This window comes from Papaver somniferum, chromosome 10, assembly GCF_003573695.1.
Source record: "Papaver somniferum cultivar HN1 chromosome 10, ASM357369v1, whole genome shotgun sequence".
Lineage (NCBI taxonomy): Eukaryota > Viridiplantae > Streptophyta > Magnoliopsida > Ranunculales > Papaveraceae > Papaver > Papaver somniferum.
Window position 1 is genome coordinate 113,141,991 of NC_039367.1, and position 15,369 is coordinate 113,157,359.

Genomic DNA, 15,369 nt, shown 5'->3' on the forward strand with positions numbered 1-15,369 from the left:
CCATGCTACCACTTCATCTCAGCACTTGCATATCCACCTACAGCTGTAGCTTCATGCCAAATCCATTCCATCTTCTCAGTTCCCTTGTTCTGCACCACCAACAACTCCACGTTGAGCTCAAACCTGTCCTAGATATACATCTAACACTTCAGATCGAACCTTCATGGAAATCATCACAATCTCTCAGTAGCAACACAAGAATCAAGTCAATACTGCATCCATTAGCTCTAGTGCAACCACCACTATCTCTCATCTCTAAATCGAAACCAATTCAAACCCTAAGTCGACCACCATCTTCACTTCCAACCACCAGTTCCTTGATTTCTCTGTAATCCCTGAGTTCTTCATCACTAATCCCAGCAACCTACTGCCTTCAATTCAACTTTTCAGTTTCAGGAACCCCAATCTCCATATTCTCCATCAAAGCTCCAACACAGATTTAACTCACAACCCATTTCAGTAACAATCGACTTGCAGCAACACAACCATCAACTCCATCGATCTCAGACAAACCCCAATCTCTGAAATCCGTCGAAATCATCACCAGATCCTTCAATCGATTTTACTGAATTGCAAACCCTAACTTCTTCTCGATCTCTGTCATCAACTGAGCAACAAAAACTCAATTTCTACATTATTCTGAACTCAGAGTCTCTCTTCCTAATTTCTCGATCTCTCCCTTCTTCTGAATTTGTGTAATCTTTCAGACAGCAGCCATTTTTCTCAGAAGTTTAGGTTGTTGTAATGAGAAGGGCTTTTCTCGATGCCTAGGATAATAAGATTAATCTAGCCACCCTACACCTTTAGATAAGGGTTACCTGAATGATTCTAGGCACTCATCGCACAGATAAGGGCCACCCACTGAAGCAGCAACCCCTTAGTAATTTCAGTTCAATTGTCAGTCCTGCAAGACTGACAATTATGTTAACAAACTCCGCAACTCTGATATGCTTCAAATGCTCGCAGCTTCTTCATACGATGTGGGAATGGTCTCATGATTCTGCCACTGGCTTCGTCTTTTCATTATCTTTAAGATGATGAGAAGAAATCCTGGATTTGAGCTAGTTCCACTTCCTTTTTGCTCCAATGACTCCATTTCACCTAATATACTCAAAAGCAAATATAAGATACATAATTTACAAGAAACTCGCAAGGAAAGCTTAAACAATAGATATTCCCCCACATTTAGACTTTGCTAGTCCTCGAGCAAAACAAACACAAAAAGAAATCTAAACATACGTACAACTCCGTGTCGTCGAGGCTACGGTCACACTTAGCACGTATAACAAGCCTTTAAACCCATAGGTGTCCCTAGTGGACGAGTTATAGTCTCGTGAGGGCTTACAAGAGGTATACCCACAAAACCTACTTTTCCAACTTACTAATTCTCCGAAATGATAGCATCCAATGCGCTAAGAAGACATAAAGATTATGCACACTAGTAATAAGAAGTTAGACACATAAATGAACACAATCTCATCCTTAAAAGTTGAGAGAGAAATAACCATCCCTTCTCGAAAGAAATTCGGGTTCAGAGTGATCAAAAGTCTCGACTCTGCCTCACAAGAAAGGGTTTTATGAAGTTGCTCTCAATAATAAATAGCTTTTTATGGGTTACACATGTGTCCAGGTAGGAATGAAGAGAGAATCCTGCGACACCTTGAATGGTAGGAAGGAAAAAACCCTCCGAATTATTTTGAAAACCCACATCTTTTATTCATTTTGAAAAACCTTTTTTATGACGATCTCTAAGAAAGGAAATCAACCACTTAACGAAGGTGGGAATATGCTTACTTACCTCGTTATCCTTTCGGCGTGCAGTTAGCACCACTCTCACAGCATCCATAGAAACGTCTCGGTCTTCAATCCTTGTCTTCATCTTCGGTCTTCGGTCTTCAACTAGTGATGATGAAATCTTGAACTTCGTAGAATCTTGACAATGTGATTCTTTCCTCTAATTCCTTGTTGCTTGAAACTTCACTATGAATATTTCTTCTTCCATTGGCTTTATTGAATGAATACAAAACCAAAAAAGAACTAAACAAACCAAATATGATGCAATGAATATATATTTTTTCTCTTTTCTTTTTTTTTTCCTTTTTCTTTTTTCTTTTTCTTTCTTTTTTTCTTTCTTTTTTTTTATTTTTAATAATATGCAAGATAAATAAAGTGAATACAAAATGAAAACAAACAAAATATTTAAACTAATGATGAACCTAATAAAATTGTCTCTTGTCTCCTTTTTTTTTTTTTTTTTTTTTTTTTTTTTTTTTTTTTTTGAGACAAGAGAGAATAAAATACAAATTAACAAATAGAAATAAGGATAAAATAAAAATGCAAGTACAAAGGTCATGGTGTAAGTACTTTACCGCTCGATTCTTCACAACTTGTGTGTCTCGATATCATAAACTTCTTGAATTCTCATCTTGGTAATATTCGCTCTTGTACAATAGTCTTCAACTTGTAAAAATTCTGCTCCTTGTCTTCTTGCTATACTTGAATCTGAAATCTGCTCATTTCTATACTGTTGCTTGTAAACCTTGAACGTCTTCAACTTTCCTTCGAATTTGTGATGCTTTTCTTGTTGATGATGATGGTGTTTCTATGGACCTGTTGATGTAGAGAGAGATAAAGTGGATGGTGCTAACTGCGAACAAGATTACAAGCGGTATGTAAGTTAGCAATTCGATGTCACCATTCATGATTGATAAAATAGCACTCAAGAGATCAAAATAGTGCTTCTATTGGTGGGAGGTTGGGTAGCTCACCATTCTACCTGGATTTTACGTACGGTGACACACACTCTAAAAGCACAAATTTATACAGGTACAAAGAAGTGAAGGTCGGTGCCTCTCATGATGTAACATGGGTAGTCTCCACTACAGGGGACCACAACTCTAATACTGAATTCAGTCTGCACCTTATTTGCCACTGGCATGGTTAAATCCAACTTTAACTCTCATACAAGTAAGAAACCCGATCACGTTCTCTGTCATCTCTAAGTTCAGTCACTCTTATGAGAATCTCGATGTAATCTTAGCGACATGTTTACTATGTGACTCTAAACTAACTACAAGTTAGAGTTATTCATTCACTAATTTACAGAAAAGTTGAAAAATCATGAAAAAATTACAATGCAAAAGCTTAACCACTCCCCCACACTTAAGTTTTACATTGTCCTCAATGTAAATTGAGTCATCCAAAGTAGGTCAAGGTGGGAAATCCTACATGATAATATGACAAGAAATCATAAAAAAATAAATGCAAGACAAGAAAAAAACTAAAAACAAGACAAGAAAATAAAAATAAGACAAGAAATACTCATCCGATGGGTTGCCTCCCATTTAGCGCTTGGTTTAAAGTCGTCATCCCGACTTGCATGACGAATTCCCCATACACCAATAATCTGAAAAGTTGGGGATCCTTCCATGTAACCTGTTATACAAATAGTAACTTCACACAAACATTATCATAATAAAGCAAAAGTGAAGCTATAGCCCAATAGAAGTTTCCCCCACACTTATTCTTGTCCACACTTGGAAGTGTATAAAGAACGTAAAATTCAAGAACTTCTATGGTTTCTTCTTTGCAAACTTGCATAGTATGAGAATCAAATGTTTCTAATGTCGGAAATCGAGAAACAAAGTCATTCAACAATATTCTCGGATCACATACATTCAAACCAATAAGAGGTAAAGGAGAAGGATTAATAGGAAAAGGGTTATACAAGCCTTGCAACTCTCGTGTTATGGTATCCTCTTCATCCTTAAAGAATTCAAGTGAATTACTTACCTCTTGCACATCGTGGTCCTCTATCAAAACTTGCAAGCATTCTTCGTCCGTCTCTGCCTCAACCAAAGTCTCGACATAAACACCATCATTACAATCATGTGCAAGCTCGATTGGGTCTTCCACAACATTACTTAATTCAGTCACATTCTCAACATACTCGTCATCATTAGGCTCAAACCTTGTTGCAGGAAGTTCTGTAAAACACTAGTTTCATCGTACTCATGTACCTTTTGAATAGGTGTTTGATCATTATAAAGATCAAGAGTTGAGTCAACTACACTAATGTCATCAAATATCTCCAAAGGTTGGTCCTTTTCAACACAATTATCTTCATTTTCAGACTCACCATAATAAGAATCTTCATCGGTTTCCTTTCCTTTATCACGACGTCGTTTGAGTTCCATATGAATTTTCCTACTAATTTCATCAACAAGCTCTTTCGAGGCTCCATCATCTTCCAACTTGTATAATTTTTGTGCAAGTTTTCTAACGTTCACACGCTTACCACCATTGGCTACAATAGGTTCTCTTTCCCATGACTCTTCCTTTTGAATGGGTGAATGATCATAACTACGATCCGGAGTCGGGTAAGAAAATGTGTTGCATAAATTGTTCTGCGTGATGTTCAGTCCATTTATAGCATTCATACATCTCTAATAAAGCAAATTGGAAGTAGAATTATCCCACCTAGGTGCTTGACTTACATACCCACTACAAGGTTGTTGTTGGTATGTATGAAAATCACCATAAGCTCTCGGATATTGATCATAGCCAATAAATTGGTTCCGATCGTATTCCATAGATGGTGGGCAATCGTCATAGTGTTGAGGAAGTTGAAAACCGTATCCATTGCTCCAGTATGCTCCTTCCATGTAACAATAAGTACCTGAAACAAGAGTTCTCAAAACTACGTCAAAACCAGAAAATAATAAAAATTAAAAACAAAACTAAAAATAAGAAACCAAAAACAAGTGACAACCGCTTCCTCCCCGGCAGCGGCGCAAAAAATTTGATCGCTGTCGTATGCGTCAAAAATAATTACACTTTCTTACTACTCAAAATATAAATATAGGAAGGGAAAGAAAGGATCGTTCCCATAAAGAGGACTTAGGTTGTCAATATACTTCGGTTTCCAATAAATAACAATGGGGGGTATGATTTTTATATAATAAACTAAATAAAAGAAAACAATAAAGGTAAACAAATCAAATCAAGGATGAGAAAGTATTGGTCACGGATTTCATATTCATTCACAAACATGTTTTCTACACAATAACTAGAATTGATATTTTAATCTCGACTTTTATTAAAGGCCCTAGGATACCTTGATCGCAAAAATATCCCGCTAATTCCCTCTTATCATCAACAAACACATTAAAAGATGCGCATATGAATTCTACCTAAGAGAACAACCTAACGTGTAAAAGCACTAAACAAGTTTAACTCCCTAGATGCATTAAGTGTTATGAAATCATGCCAATCAAAGCAATCGAACGTGTAAAAACACTAATCCGATTTAACAAAGGTTATGGCTCACATGTGACTACTAGGATGTATCACTACAAGCAATAATCACAATCATGCTACTTGTAATCAGGAATCTATCACTTTTGCGTATAATAAATCCTAATCTAGCAATGGAGATGAACACAAAATCAACCGATTCGCGACTCGATCAATCAAGTATTCAAATCATAAGAAAATATCAACAGTGAATCATAAATGATAAAGCATGGAGAAAAAACTAATTTATTGAACAAAAACTCATGTTTGGAAATCCAACTGATCCATAACCAATGATAAGATTAACTACTCATGTTAATGGAGTTCATAACAAGGATAAAGATAAAACCTATCATGTTTCTAAACCCTAGAAAATGAAAGTAGAGGAAGGGATAAGATCTTTCTCCCCAATGGAGATATCCCCTGATAAAAGAGATCAAACTTGTTTTATATCCCTTATCTGCCTTTCCGATTTCCAAACCCAAGCAAAATCCAAACGTAGGCTCACTGTTGCTTCTTCTTAGAAAGAGCCCAAACAGTTAAGCCCATTAATCTTATAAACCAGGTCCATCACTTAATGTGCCTGTCAGTTTTGTGAAACTGACAAGGCAATCTAGTCTAAGCTATCACTCCATGCTTCCACCAATAATCAGCTTCATCTCTGTAACAATATCATTCATGCACAAAACTTCATCTTGCATTAAAAATCCTCCACTAGCAACAACCGTTGGCAGCATCACATCTTCCAAGTTATATGATCTACTTCGTTTCAATTCTGCGGCTTCTCCGCCATCAATTTAGTCAATTCTTGGTCTTGTTCAGACCAAGAGAAAAGCTCAGGCCAGGAGAAAAGTTCATCACATAACTGCACAACAGTTCCAGCACCTACTCCATTGCCTCGTACATTCAGCTAATCCCTGGCATCAACACATCACCATTATCAAATATACCACCACCATCCATTCCATGGAAACCTGCAAAACAGCATCTTGAGCCTCCATTCTCTCTTTCTCAACCACCAGAAACAACACCCAGCTTATCACCTGCACTTCTCATGCACATCATCCACACTATCAGCTCCATTTGCTATACCTCAGCTGCAATGAGACAATACTAGAACCTTCATAACTCCTCTCTTCCTCATGTCAGCAGCAACAACACCATCTCATCTTCTTGCTTAGCTATGTCAGTTCAAACCCATGCTACCACTTCAGCTCAGCACTTGCATATCCACCTACAGTTGTAGCTTCATGCCAAATCCATGTCATCTTCTCAGTTCCCTTTTTATGCACCACCAACAACTCCACATTGAGCTCAAACCTGTCTTAGACATATATCTAACACTTCATATCAAACCTTCATGGCAATCATCACAATCTCTCAGTAGCAACACCAGAATCAAGTCAATACTGGATCCATTAGCTCTAGTGCAACCACCACTATCTCTCATCTCTAAATCGAAACCAATTCAAACCCTAAGTCGACCACCATCTTCACTGCCAACCACCAGTTCCTTGACTTCTCTGTAATCCCTGAGTTCTTCATCACTAATCCCAGCAACCTACTGCCTTCAATTCAACTTTTCAGTTTCAGGAACCCCAATCTCCATATTCTCCATCAAACTCCAACATAGATTTAACTCACAACCCATTTCAGTAACAATCGACTTGCAGCAACACAACCATCAACTCCATCGATCTCAGACAAACCCCAATCTCTGAAATCCGTCGAAATCATCACCAGATCCTTTAATCGATTTTACTGAAATGAAAACCCTAGCTTCTTCTCGATCTCTGTCATCAACTGTGCAACAGAAACTCAATTTCTACATTATTCTGAACTCAGAGTCTTTCTTCCTAATTTCTCGATCTCTCCCTTCTTCTGAATTTGTGTAATCTTTCAGACAACAACCATTTTTCTCAGAAGTTTAGGTTGATGTAATGAGAAGGGCTTTTCTCGATGCCTAGGATAATAAGATTAATCCAGCCACCCTACACCTTTAGATAAGGGTTACCTGAATGATTCTAGGCACTCACCGCACAGATAAGGGCCACCCACTGAAGCAGCAACCCCTTAGTAATTTCAGTTCAATTGTCAGTCCTGCAAGACTGACAATTCTGTTAACAAACTCCGCAACTCTGATATGCTTCAAATGCTCGCAGCTTCTTCATACGATGTGGGAATGGTCTCATGATTCTGCCACTGGCTTCGTCTTTTCATTATCTTTAAGATGATGAGAAGAAATCCTGGATTTGAGCTAGTTCCACTTCCTTTTTACTCCAATGACTCCATTGCACCTAATATACTCAAAAGCAAATATAAGATACATAATTTACAAGAAACTCGCAAAGAAAGCTTAAACAATAGATATAAATCTAGGTGTTTTACAACACCTATCAGAGTTCACAAACTCCAGCAGAAATTCTCGGGTCGAGAACTTCCGCCAGTTCGCGGACTTGTCTCACGCCACATTCCGTTTCTCTTGATCAACAAAGTTCGCAAACTTTGGTTCAAGGAATAAGAACTTACATATATATATATATATGTGTGTTTCCACAACAATGCTTATATCCTACCAATGGTTATGTAATCTAAACTCTCATTTCAATCATTGAAACATTCTCAGAGGACGTTATATAGCCGTTATTCACAGACCATTTTTCGTCAGAGCAATTTTCAAAGTGATTGAAACATAACATGACATTCGCCACTAGGTAAAGATGAATTTGGCTAAAGCGAAAGCTTACCAACACATATTTCGAGAAATAGATAGGCGAGTTAAACTCGGCTCGAAATATCAAATGTGTATAATGAAAGTCTATATATCAGCACGACTTTTGTCTCAAGAGTAGGAGATATAATAGATAGACTTTTGAGTGACAGATAAGTTCAAGTCTCCACATACCTTTTACTCGATGAAGATCCACCAATTCCTTGAGTAGTCATTCGTCTTGTATGATGATTTCCATGGAGTCTTGAGCTCAACTACACTTTCTATCCTAGTCCGAGACCTTTAGCTATGTAGGCTAGAAATCAAGACTTATAGTTTTGATCACTAACATTGACAAACATTCTTGAGATAGCAACGCATGCGAGTTCGACCGAGCAATGCTCTAACAGTTAGTATATTTTCTGATTACGTAGAAAACATCATTGAGGTATTTATGGACAACTTTAGTATATATGGTGATTCATTTGATATTTGTTTAAATAATCTTGAACTTGTGCTAAAAAGATTCATAGACACTAATCTTATTTTAAATTGGGAGAAATGCCATTTTATGGTAAACCATGGTATAGTGCTAGGTCACATAGTGTCCTCTCGAGGGCTCAAAATCGACAAACCAAAGATAGACTTAATAAGAAACTTACAATACCCCACTTCGGTGAGGGAGATTCGCTCGTTTCTTGGTCATGCGGGTTTTTACAGGCGGTTTATCAAAGATTTCTCCAAAATGTCAATGACGATGTGCAAATTGTTGCAAAAAGAGGTTGTTTTTGACTTTAACAAGGAGTGTAAAGAAGCCTTTGACAAATTGAAAGAATTGTTGACAACTGCTCCAGTTATCAAGTCACCGTATTGGAGTTTGCCATTTGAATTGATGTGTGATGCAAGTGACTACGCGGTTGGAGCTATTTTGGGTCAAAAAGTGGACAAGCTGTCCCATATGACTTATTATACATCTAGGACCCTAAACGATGCCCAAATTAACTATTCTACCACCGAGAAAGAGTTGTTGGCTATAGTGCTTGCACTAGAAAATTTTAGATCGTATTTGGTGGGTGCAAAAGTGGTTGTGTATTCCGATCATGCAACACTCAGTTACCTACTTAAGAGAAAGAAACTAAGCCGAGACTTATACAGTGGATATTGTTATTGTAAGAATTTGATTATGAAATCAAGCATAAGAGAGGTGTTGAGAATACTGTTGTGGATCATCTTAGTAGACTTGTTGTATCTGAAGAAGAACTTCCTTTACACGATCTTTTTCCCGACGAACAACTTTTCTCAATTGAAGATTCAACACCTTGGTACGCAGATATAGTGAACTACTTGGTTACAAGGCAAGTACCTAGTTCAATGTCTAATTTTCAAAAGCTTAAGCTTAAGAAGATAGCCAAGCAGTATGTGTGGGATGAGCCCTACTTGTGGAAATATGGTTCCGATCAAATAATCCGCAGGTGCGTACCTAACTTTGAATTCCAATCCATCCTTAGTTTTTGCCATACTTATGCATGTGGTGGTCATTTTGATTATAAACGTACCTCTCTCAAAGTCCTTGAGAGTGGATTTTATTGGCCCACTTTATTTGAGGATGCATATATTTTCTGTAAAGCTTGTGATAGATGTCAACGAACGGGCAATCTAGGTGCACGAAATCAAATGCCACTCACACCAATTCTTTCTGTGGAAGTATTCGATGTGTGGGGAATTGATTTTATGGGTTGTTTTGTCAATTCGAATGGAAAATTTTATATACTTCTTGCTGTGGATTATGTTTCAAAATGGGTGGAAGCTAAAGCCACCTCTACTAATGATTCTCAAGTTGTTTGTGAGTTTGTGAAGGAATACATGGTACACCAAGAGCGGTTATCAATGACGGAGGTTCGCACTTCAAGAAATCCTTTCATGCTCTTCTCAATAAGTACAACATAAATCACAAGGTCGGTACGCCATATCACCCACAAACTAGTGGGCAAGCTGAAATTTCAAATCGTGAGATCAAGTCCATCTTGGAGAAAACCATTAACACAACACGGAAAGATTGGAGTTATAGACTCAACGATGCACTTTTGGCGTATAGAACGGCGTACAAAACACCGATTGGTATGCCTCCATATCGGTTGGTGTATGGAAAAGCTTGTCATCTTCCGGTTGAACTTGAACATAAGGCTTATTGGGCGATAAAGATGTGCAACATGGATTATGACAATGCGGGAAAACATAGAAAGTTACAACTTAATGAGCTAGAGGAGATACGTAATGATGCTTACGAGAGTGCTCAAATTTACAAAGAAAAGATTAAACTTTTTCATGACAACATGATTTCTAGAAAGAGTTTTGTTGTGGGCCAAAAAGTTCTTCTATTTAATTCTCGTCTTAAGTTGTTTCCCAATAAGCAAAGGTCACTTTGGAGTGGACCTTTTGTTGTTACTAATGTTTTTCCTTATTGTGCAGTTGAAATTAATAATCTCACGAAAGGGACGATATTCAAAGTAAACATCCATAGATTAAAGACATATTACGGAAACTTCCCTACGGAGAATGTGGACGTGATTGAGCTTCGCGATGCCTTCTGGAGGAGTAGTTTGGAGAATGCCAAGTCAGGCTGAGGACGTAAAACTAAGCGCTAAATGAGAGGCAACCCATAGGTTTTGTATCTTAATCCCTTTTATTTTTGTTTATTTTTGTTTTTATTGTTTTCATATCATATTTGCATCTCCATGTTTAATTTCATTGAGTCTGAAATCTATTTTAGAAGAAAATTATGACGAATACCTTTTCGTCAGAAAAATTCAGACTGCGCGTAGTTCAGTACAGAGACCATAACTGTCATACCATGCATCGAAAAATTGTGCCCTTTTCATACTTTGTAGAAAAGACTAGGCTAACAACTTTTGTGAAATGGTGTTTTTCCAAATTCCTTACCAATTTGTACAGTTTTTGCGTTTTATCTGCTATTACGTCAGAATTCAGAATTTTCGGTTTTACACATTGAGGATAATGTGAAGTTTAAGTGTGGGGGAGTATTTTGCATGTAGATTTTTCACTTTTTTGTAAATTTTTGCATAAAACCTCCAACTTGTAGAAATTTTAGAGTCATTAGCATACTTCTAGGTATGTTTACATAGAGAATTCTAACCGACATAACTGAACTTGGAAGTGTTAGGGAACTACGTCGGATTTCTTGCTTGTTAGAGTGTTAAATAATGGATTTAATCATGTCGGTGATGCAAATGAGGAGCATGGAGAAATGCATTATTAGAGTTGATGATCAATCATTAGTTGAGACTACCTATTTTCAAATCAACAGAGGCACCAGACCAAATTTTCTTTGTAGCTGACTAAAGAGATTTCTTTTGAGTGTGTGTCACCGTAAGTTAATTTCGGGTAGAATGGTGAGCTACCCAACCTACCACCAATAGAAGCACTACTCTTTGATCTCTTGAGTGCTAATTTTTTCAATCATGAGGGTGACGTCTATAGATGAAAACCACCTTCTTGTAGTTTGATTTGCAGTTAGCACCATTCTCTCTCGCCAAAAACAGATCCATAGAAACACCATCATCATCAACAAATGGAGCGACATCAAAATCTACAAGGAAAGTTGAAGAAGTTTGAGGTTTATAAGAAACAATACAAGGAAGAGCAAAAATTTCATATCCGAGTAAAGCAACATAAAATGAGCGGATTTTTATATATATGTTGAAGACTTACATATAAGGAGCGGAATTTTATATCAAAGTATGAAGACTTATTTACAAGAGTGAAGAAAATCAAAAGATGAGAATTATTGAAGTTTATGATACGAAGACAATACAAGTTGTGAAGATTAAAGTAGTAAAGTACTTCTTTCATGGCCATGTTAATTTTATTTCATTTTTATTGTTTTAGTTGCAATCTCAGCCCCCCCATCCGCTTCGGCTCCCTTGGCTAGGTTACCCATGAGGCTCGCTGATAGGCTAGCACAGCAACTTGTTCAATTAATGTAGTAGTATGTTGTTGGAGCTTAGCTTGTTAGGCTTCCAACTAGTTAATGTAATACTCTTTATCCAATAATAATATTTAAAAAAAATTGCATTTAGGTTGTTATTTGTTCAATAAGGCCATGGGAAAAAATATATATATATATATAAAGAAGTTCCAAGCAACAAGGAAATTGAGGAAAAGAGTACAAATTATCGGAGTTCTACAAGTTCAAGAGTTTATCATCAACAATTGAAGACCGAAGAAGAAGACCGAGAAGATGAAGAAAACGAGCTGAAGACTACGTTTCTATAGGATGCTGTGAGAGTGGTGCTTTCGTCACTGCCGATCGGATGTGAAGGTGGTAACTACTCTCACCCTTGCTATAATGGTTGATTTCCTTTCTTAGAGATCATCAGAAAATATCTTTTATTTCCCACGATTTTGTGGGCTCACCAGAAATAATTTTGAAGGTTTCCTTCCCACCATTCAACGTGTGTAGGATTCTCTCTTCATTCCTACATGCACACATGTGAGACCATTAAAAAGTCGTCTTATTGAGTGCAATTATCATAAAATCCTTCTAAGTGAGGCAGAAATCGAGGCGAAATTCTTATTGATCGCTCTCAAACACGCGTTCTCTCATTATGGTGTGGTTATTTATCACTCAACATTTAAGGATGAGAATATGTTCTTTGGTATTTCTAACTTCTTATTACTAGCATGCAGAAACTCTATGTCCTCATAGCTCTTTGGATGCTTGGGAAGCTGGAACGCTTTGAAGTTGGAGTAGGTTTTGTGGGTATACCTCTCGTAAGCCCTCACGAGACTATAACTCATCCACTAGGGACACCTAGGGGTTTAAAGGCCTGTTGCACATGTTAAGTGCAACAATATCCTCGACGACATGGAGTTGTTGTATTTAGATAGTTTGCTCGAGGACTAGCAAAAGCCAAGTGTGGAGGAATTTGTTAAGTGCATATTTTGCATATATTTAGTGTTGAATCCATGCTAGAAATTGCTATATATACTTGCGAATTATTGTATATTATGTTTGTTTTTCTCTATTTGTGTTTTATTAGGTGAATCATCCAAAAGAAGCGAATCGGCACTTAATTGTGAAATAAAAAAAGTTAGCCCCAAGTGGAGAATGGCCAAAGATCAAGTAGAGCTCGTTCATATCTAGGAGTCCTGATATCATCTCCAAGAGGATGAAACGACGAAGCAAACAGTGAAAGAATGGAGTCATTCCGACGTCGTATGAAGAAGTTATGGGCGAGACGAGAAGTTGACCTTGTCGGTTCCTCAGGACTGACAGTACTACATGAATGAAGCAGAAAACTGAACTGTCAGTTCTAGAGAACTGACAGTTAAACATCCTGTTAAAGGCACCCTACTGGATTACTCGGGGCACACCATCTTCCCCATGCAACCCGCGAACAACAGTGGATTTTGTTGACGATCGAAGGAGCTGTAGTATCACTGGTGATGGAAGTTGAAATCTCGTGGTGATGCTGATAATTCAGAACAGATAATGAAGGAGTTGTTAGTGTTGTTAATGAAAATGGAGTAGACTCGGGGCTGTTAGCTGTGAATAACCAAGAAGAGAAGCTTGAGTCTGATGACGCTATGGTCGCTGCTGGCAGAATGACAATGAAGAAATGGTGAATACCAAGGGATGTTGAGTGTACAGCGTATGATGGAGACAGAAGTTGGATGTTTCCGGTGATATGATGGTTTGTTGCCGTTGGGTTCTGTCTGATTCTCGGTAAGGGGACTTTGTTGACGTGAACCGGAGAGATGGAGATGGGTTCGTGATGCCGAGTTGAGAATGGCAGTGACGCTGGTCCGGAGAATGGTGAAATAAGGAGGTGTTGCAATGGTTATCGGTGATCAGTTATGGGGCTAGACAATGAGCTGCTGCTGCTCGAGATATGGAGCTGACTGTTGTTCACGATGAGAAGCTTGATAATGAGGAGGAAGTCGGCAGTGGTAATGAAGATTCAGTGAACAAGACAGAGATGTACGTGAGCTCAAGCCAACAGAGAGATGAAGTTAGAGCTTGACAGAAAATCGTTGATGCTGTTGATGAAGAGAAGTTGCTGCTCTGTGTTTGGTGAGAAGTGGATGAGTTTAGCCGAGAAAATGAAAGAAATGGAAACAGCAGATACAATGAAGCTTGGTGCAAGTGATGATATTCGGTATTGTTACTGTGATGATGGTGATGTATTCTTCAGCAGAGTAATTGTTGAAGAGCTCGAGCTGGAAAGATCAGTTTGGCAGTTTGGTGATTATCGGCAGAGAAGAAAAAGAATTGCTGCCGATATCGATGGCAGGTGATGGTTATACTCAGTGAGACTGCATGATAATCATGGAGCTGGCAGTGATCAAGACTGATGAAGGAGAAACAATATGGGTGCTGTGGAAGATAATACCTCAGAGTTGTAATGGGTTTTTGTTAGAATATGGGCATCCAACTCAAAACCAATTGGTGATGAGTGGAGAGGCCCTAAGGGATAATAAACCGCAGGATCTTAGATGCTCAGACAATATGGGACTAATAATCTCAACACACCCCCTCACGTGTAGTCTCGTTGGGTCTAACGCGTGTACAATAAATCGGGTGACGCGGAGTAAAGGCGCGGTCCAATGACTCGTCGCAAATAGCCTGCTCTGATACCATGTTAGAATATGGGCATCCAACTCAAAACCAATTGGCGATGAGTGGAGAGGCCCTAAGGAATAATAAACCGCAGGATCTTAGATGCCCAGACAATGTGGGATTAATAATCTCAACAGTTTTGGACAGGGATAGACGAGAGTCGTATGAAAATGCCGGAAAAGAATGAAAGAAATATTGAAAGTTACATGAAATTTTACAACTACAAAGTTTCAGCCGTAAAACTGACGAGAAAGTAAGGGAAATATCCAGAAGAAATTACGTATAGGAAGTCCTAACCGTACAAGAAAAATATCAAAGTTACAGGAGAACTTACGTCTACAAAATCCTGGCCGTAATGGAAGAAGAAACAAATAGGCTGTCAGTTCCGGTAAACTGACAAGCCAAAGGCTTATTCAGGGTTGCTCGTGGCCCATCGGTTGTGTGTGTTTCTCCCACACGAGTTTGGCTAGGTTTTGGTGGAATTTTGGCAAGTTTAACATCTTATTTTGAACGGAATTCGCACACGGGCACAACTACAACTTGGAGACTATATAAGAGACTATTCTAATATTTTTGGGGATGATCTTTTTCTTTTATCAAGCTTTTGGGGAGAAGAACACAAGAGGAGAAACCTAGGGTTTTGGAGCTATTTTCATCACTGTAATGATTTCTCTTACTTTTATCATATGTATCTCATGGGTTTCACTAATCCCATGAGTAGCTA